Here is a 7,025-nt window from a genome sequence, read left to right on the forward strand (position 1 = left end):
GGGCAACGCCTGAGGGCGCCCAGTATGTGAGAGGGGGCAGGCTGGGCTGTGGGACACTCCCCCCCACCCCCACCCAGTGCAGGAATTTCGTGCACCGGGCCCCTAGTTAAATATAATAGGAAACAAAGAATCCATTAGCAATGACATTCACTAGAAGCCTGTTGATTGTAAAAAAAAAAAAAAAGGATTTGTTTGTTCAAATAAGACTCTTCTGAGTGCTGTTCATTCATTAAAATGCTAGGCTAGCCCAAGCCGGTTTGGCTCAGTGGGTAGAGCATCGGCCTTTGGACTGAAGGGTCCCCAGTTCGATTCCGGCCGAGGGCACATGCCCGGGTTGCAGGCTCCATCCCCAGTGTGGGGCGTGCAGGAGGCAGCCCATCAATGATTTCTCTCATCATTGATGTTTCTATCTCTTTTCCTCTCCCTCTCTGAAATCAATAAAAATATGTTTTTAAAAATAAATAAAATGCTAGGCTACCTGGATCTCTCTTTCCCACCTATGTCTGCCACTCAAATGCATTCTATTTTAATACTAGGCAGATTTCAAAAGAAAATAATACACAGTGTTTCAAAATACTCAGAACAATGCCTGGCGTTTAGTGGGCTCTCAGTAACTTGTTTGAATCACATTTAATAAAAGAAGAAGAAATGGGAAGTTACGAGTTTTCTGCTTGTTGCCTGCTTGCTGCTCCCACTCACGAGCCTTGTTCAGAATCAGGGCATCACCAAAGTGGGGGAGGGGGGCAGGATACTTGCCAGCTGGTTTTTTTTTTTTTTAATATATTTTTATTGATTTCAGAGAGGAAGGGAGAGGGAGAGAGAAAGGGAAGCATCAACGATGAGAGAGAATCATCAATTGGCTGCCTTCTGCACACCCCCCCACCGGGGATCGAGCCCACAACCCGAACATGTGCTCTGACCAGGAATCGAACCAGGACCTCCTGGTTCATAGGTCCACTGAGCCACACCGCTGGGCTGCCAGCTGGTTTTTTTTATCCTGAACTCTACACATACAGCTTATTCTTAAAGCAAACTTTCTCTCCCCCAACGTTTATGCTGTTTAAATGGGAAGAATCCAGTTGGGGAATATAACCTTAGCCACTCCTTTCCTTCTAGTGCTTTGGGTTATCTGTAGAGAGATGGGATAAACCTACTCTGCTGTTTTACCAACAAAACACCGACATGAATGGCAGCCATGTCCTTAGTCACAAGGACTCACACATTTCTGCAATCTGTTTTTACACAGATCTGAGTCATTTCTAAATCTCTATACCATTTATTTAAAATGATATCCATTTTCCCTTAAACTAAAGGATAAGGCCCAATATTAAGCCGTGTGTGTGTGTGTGTGTGTGTGTGTGTGAGAGAGAGAGGGGGAGGGGGGTTGCGGGGAGAGAAGAGAAAAAAAGCTGGAGATGAGACAGGAGGGATTATTGATGTTCCCAGGAGCAAAATAGCTACAAGAGGGGCACGTCCTCATATCTTTGCTGTGAGATTTGAGAATGAATGAGTTTGGCACAAGTCAGTGGCATTGAGACACACCTCATTTCTTAGGAGAAAGACTGTATATACTGCCTACAGAAGGTAACGTAAGGCCAGGCTACCCTCTCAACCTAAATACTTAAATGGGGGTGGGGGGAGATATAATAAAACAAACCACTTCTAAAATCGATCATCTAAAATGGGAGTCATCCTCTGTATTTTTCATCTTTTTCTTTTTTGTTTACTTTTTTTAATATATATATTTTATTGATTTTTTTTACAGAGGGGAAGGGAGAGGGATAGAGAGCTAGAAACATCGAAGAGAGAGAAACACCGATCAGCTGCCTCCTGCACGCCCCCTACTGGGGATGTGACCACAACCAAGGCACATGCCCCTGACCGGAATCGAACCCGGGACCCTTCAGTCCACAGGCCACGCTCTATCCACTGAGCCAAACCGGTTAGGGCCATCTTTTTCTTAATGATTTGTAACAGCTGTTCATATATTAAGGCTCTTAACCATTTGTCATATGGTAAATGTTTTTTTTCAACAGTTTATCATTTCTCTTCGCTTTATTTGTGGTGTCCTGTGCCATAATAATTTAAAATAAATATATTGTGAACAAGCTATTGCATGAAGTAAAATGTAAATGTTTCCCTTCAGCCTTCCTTCTCTTACCCAAATTTTACCCACCAACCATTCTCCAGAAATATAACACTACTATGTTTACATATATTTAAAATATTTCCTCAGCATATATACAGTCGTATTATTGAAAAATACAAATGGAGTGAATTAGAAGTTATTTTTTATGTTTTATCAGCATCTTTCCATAGCTGGACCTAATTCTCCTTACTGGTTACATAGTATTCCATTGGATGAATTTATTGCAGTTTTTCTAATCACATGGTTTTTAGACATTTAGATTGTTTCCAGGTTTTCTTTGCTATGGAGAGTGTAGAAATGAATATCTGTATACAAAAGCCTTTGCACAAGTATGTGAATATGAAAATTCTCTAAGATTACAGTTACTACATCAAAGGGGAGGTGCAATTTAAATTCTCACAGATTTCCTGTCAACAGAATTCGTGTGAAAATGTTAAGAATGAAGGTAGCTAAATCAGTGATGTTCCCTTTATGGATTCCTTTCCTCTGATGTCATGCTAAGGAAGGAACCTTTTCCCATCCCTGTGTTTACTTATAGTAATTTTTAGTTGCTGGTTTGGGGGAATTGTTGCTTATATTTACATCTGTAACTCCTAGGGAATTTATTTTGACTTATACTTTGAGATAGGAATCTGGCTTTGTTTTTGTTTTGTTTTTTCCCAAATGGATAGCCAATTTTCCCCAAAATCATTTATTGAGTAATGTACCCTTTTATCACTCAACTTGAAATGTCAGCTTTGCCATGCACTGAACTCCCACTTAGTCATTCCTGGGCTCTGTCCCATTACTCATTTTGTTTTTACACTGTGATTACTATAGCCTTATATTCTCTGGACAGTTTTAACGCAGGCTTCTTCTCAAAGAATGAATGGGAGAGATGACTAACTTTTACTACACTTGGGAAATTAACGCATATGTAGGTGTTTTCTGTTTCTTGAAGATTTGATAAGACCTATCTGTGAAACATCTCAGCCTCTAGCACTCATAAGCTATATGATTTCTCTAAGTTGTTGGCATGGTTTTGTTGATTTATCTTTTTCTTAAAAGTATTCATTCCAGCCCGGCCAGCTTGGCTCAGTGGTTGAGCTTCGACCTATGAAGCAGGAGGTCATGGTCTATTTCCCAGTCAGGGCACTTGCCTGGATTGTGGGCTCGGTCCTAGTTTAGAGCAGGTACAGGAGGCAACCGACGGATGCTTCTCTTTCACATCAGTGTTTCTCCCCCTCTCTCCCTCCCCTACCTCTCTCTCTAAAAGCAATGAAAATGTACCCTTGGATAAGGATTAAAAGAAAAAGAATTAACTATACCTTTATTGGTTTCTTTGCTCACTGTAGACAGTTCTTACATTCCATATCCTCTAATTTTTTTTTTGAGTTGTTCGTTTTTTTGTTTGGAGTACTGCCTCAAACAATTCTTTTCAGGAATAATACATAAGTAGTATACTTTCTAAACCTTTCTGTGTCTGAAAATTCCTTTCTGATTCCCTCACACAGGAATGAAAGTCCAGCTGGATATTTAGACATTCAAGGACCATAGTTCCTCTAGCATTTTGAAAACATTTAGCATCTCATTTTCAGTGTGATTCTCTCTTTTGTAGGGAACCTTTGCCAGTTTGTCTGAGAGTGCTCTGCCTTTGTATTATTTTGCCTTTACCCCTGGGATTCAGAAATCTGAATCTGAGCACTTTTGATCTGAAGATTCAAGTTTTTCTTTGCTCAGGAAAGTCTTTTGCTTCTCTTATTAATTCCAGCATTGCTTCTCCTAATTCCACTGTTTTCTGCTTCTGGAGTTTCCAATTTATGGATAGTGGATCTTCTCATTCTACCCTCATGCCTCTAATCCCTTTTTGTTGTGAAGGGGTTAACCTTCTAATGCACCAATTGGCTTTTCAGGAGTGTCTGTTCTGCACACATATGAGCACTTACTTGTGATAAAACGAGTGGCTTATCCAAGCATACTTTCTGTTTCCCATTGGCCCAAGCTTACATAGCATCAATCATCTCAAGTGGAAAAGCACTTTTCCATATAAATATATATATGGCTTTTATTGAGTTTTTACTTCTCTCGTCATGCTTTTAATTTCCAAGATCAATCTACTTCTCCGATTGGTCTTCCCTCATAGCAGTCTACTCAAGCACTGTCCTCTTCAATCTCACTAAGAAAGCAGGTGACTCTTAAAAAAAAAATTCTCCCCCCTTTCTGAATTAATTCACTGGGGTCATTTGCTTGCCTCGCCCCTCTTTCATGCTGCTGATTCTCTACATACATCTGATGAGTTTTCATTTTTCATTCATGTATTCAATAAACTCAACAGAGCTCTAACATCTAAATATATTAGAGCTTTTTCAAAACTTGTACCCTGGGCCCCCCGACCCAGTGAATTCGGAATGTTCCGGGAGAGCAGTGCTGGGTGCAGTGCTCAAGGTCCCAGGCTGCAGAACGAGACAGATCTGTGCTCAGATCTTGGCTCTGCCTCACGCTCTCTTACCTGGTCCCTGTCAGCTCCAGAGGTTGTCCTAGGTGAGCTCACAGAAAAGAGTAGATTCTCTGTCATAAAATAGCTCAGGACCCTCCAACTGAGACAGTGAGCGCAGCTGCCATAGTGGGGTTGGGGCTGCACTCTGACCTCCCCGCTCCCGGGGGCCTCGGTCCATCAGATGGCTACAACCTGCTTTCCCACTAAGGAAAACATGCATTTAGGTGGTCAACAGGTTACTTTTCTGATCGTTATGACTAAGCACGTTTTGAAAGTCCTTTTCCACTTGAGATGATCGATGCCATGTAAGCTTGGGCCGATGGGAAATAGAAAGTATGCTCGGATAAGCCACACGTTTTATCACAAGTAAGTGATAAAACTTACCCACGCATTCTGCCATGCAATGCCTGGTGACAGATTCTTCCTCCTGCGACCTTATCGAATGCCACATAACATCCTCCAGGGGTACCCATTGTACTTGGGGCCAATCCATATCCACACCTGGGCCCACAGGGCCCTGCGTGATCCCACATGCCTGCCTCCCCGTCATACCCTGCTACGCTTTTACTCGTTTCCTGTTCTTCAAACAGGCCAACTCCTTTTCTAGCTCTGGACCTCTGAGAATCGAGCTTCGAATGTTCCCTTCCCTGTGCCTTTCCCAAGGCTCCATCCCCTCCCAACTCAGAGGCCACCCCTCCAGGGGTCCTCCCGGACCCCTCTAGCTAAATCACCATCCCATCCCTCATCCCGCAGCTCCCCTTCCTCACACCGCCCTATTCATTTTCTTCACAGTAACTGCCTCCCCAGTAGAACGTAAGACCCATGGCGGCAGTGTGACCTTCTCTGTCTGAATAGCTGTGTCCCAGCACCTAGAACAGTGCTTCACACATTGTAGGTGCTCAAATCTCTTTTGCATGAATGGATGATTGAATGACTCCTCGCCAGTGTGATAAGACCTAAATGTCCTATTTTAGTCCATCTGTGGGTGAGGATCGGAAAAGCTGAATGAATTCCTACAACTTGTAAAGAGCTAGTGGTTGAGCCTGGGGCCTCCTGAGCCTTCTGACTCCAAAAGCCCCCTTTTGTACACACAGGCCAGCGGCAGAGCCTCGGGGAAGACCGGCTCCTGATTGCAGAGTCCGGGGCTCTTCCCGCACAGTCTTCTAAGCTGTGGTAACTCACGAATAACACGGGGCGGGGGGAATCTGTTCTCTTTATCCTTTTAAAGCTCATTCTCTCCCTTAACCCAAGTGGTAGATCTACACTTAACAGTGTTCATGTTGAGAGAATTTGAACCCGGAATAGCAGCCATGCTGTGCAACCTGTGTGTTCTTGACCTCACATGAGTTTCTGGAAAAGGCAAATTGCAATTGAAAAGAATTACTTCTGCTGTGAGGGCTGTCCAGGTGGGAAGAGGACAGAAGTGTCCTTACCCCAAGCTAGAGCTTTGTCTGAGCAGAAAACCTGCAGCAGTTCTGCCCCCACCTGCCATGGTCCAGGGGAGCCCCCAGAACAGGGACCTGCACAGACAGGGGTCTGGAGCTGATGCTCTTCAAGAAAAAACAGGACCAAGTGAGCCAAACAATTGGAGGTGTGCAAGAGAACGCCGGTCTCTTAGCCCCCTCTTGTGGGTATTAGGTGTCACTGCAGCCTCTTTCTAAGTCACGAAAGCAAAGGCTTGTACTACAGTGATGCGTTGCTTCTATAAGCCCCACAGGTGCTCTGGGCACCTAGAACACCTTTGGGAGGCACTCCCCACAGAGATTGCACCTCTCTTTCTCTGAGGCCAGTCTGCTTTCCAAGCTCACACGGGGAACAGTTTCATTTTGTCCCTAATGTGCCATAAGGCAAAGTTATGATACGGAGCTCATACAGCTGGAGATTCAGGAGACGAGGGAACCAGATTTGCTCAAGGGCCCGCAAGTGAAAGCTGGGACCCTTACCTCCCCATGTCTGACCACTGTTGGGATGGGTTTCCTGGGAGGTTTCTCAAGGGGCAGGCGTGAGGGATTGGGGCCCAGAGCCCAGCTTTCCTATGATGGGCATGTCGGCGTTTACATGGCTGTGTGTAAAGCACATTTAACCTGACTTTGGTAACTCTGGCCAATGTCCTGCCTAAAAGAATATGCAGAATAAGCCCTGGTCGATTAGACTGGCCGCCTGCGGACCAGAGGGTCGCAGGTTGGATTCCTGGTCAAGGGCACGTACCTTGGTTGCAAGTTTGATCCCCAGCCCCGGTCAGGGTGCATGTGGGAGGCAGCCAATTAATGTGTCTCTCTCACATTGATGTTTCTCTCCCCCCCCTCCTCCCTTCCACTCTCTCTTAAAAAAAAAATAGAAAAATATCCTTGGATGAGGGGAAAATATATATATAAATAAAGAGCCAGGGGCCATCACATC

At 44.3% G+C, this 7,025-nt stretch overlaps 1 protein-coding gene across 1 annotated transcript in view; it reads left to right on the forward strand.

Annotated features, from left to right (window-relative positions):
- The window catches only part of IGF2BP2 (insulin like growth factor 2 mRNA binding protein 2), a 148,195-nt gene that overhangs the window by 130,965 nt on the left and 10,205 nt on the right, over nt 1-7,025 (forward strand). The gene's annotated exons all lie outside the window — the stretch shown is intronic.

This window comes from Myotis davidii, unplaced genomic scaffold (assembly GCF_000327345.1).
Source record: "Myotis davidii unplaced genomic scaffold, ASM32734v1 scaffold626, whole genome shotgun sequence".
NCBI lineage: Eukaryota > Metazoa > Chordata > Mammalia > Chiroptera > Vespertilionidae > Myotis > Myotis davidii.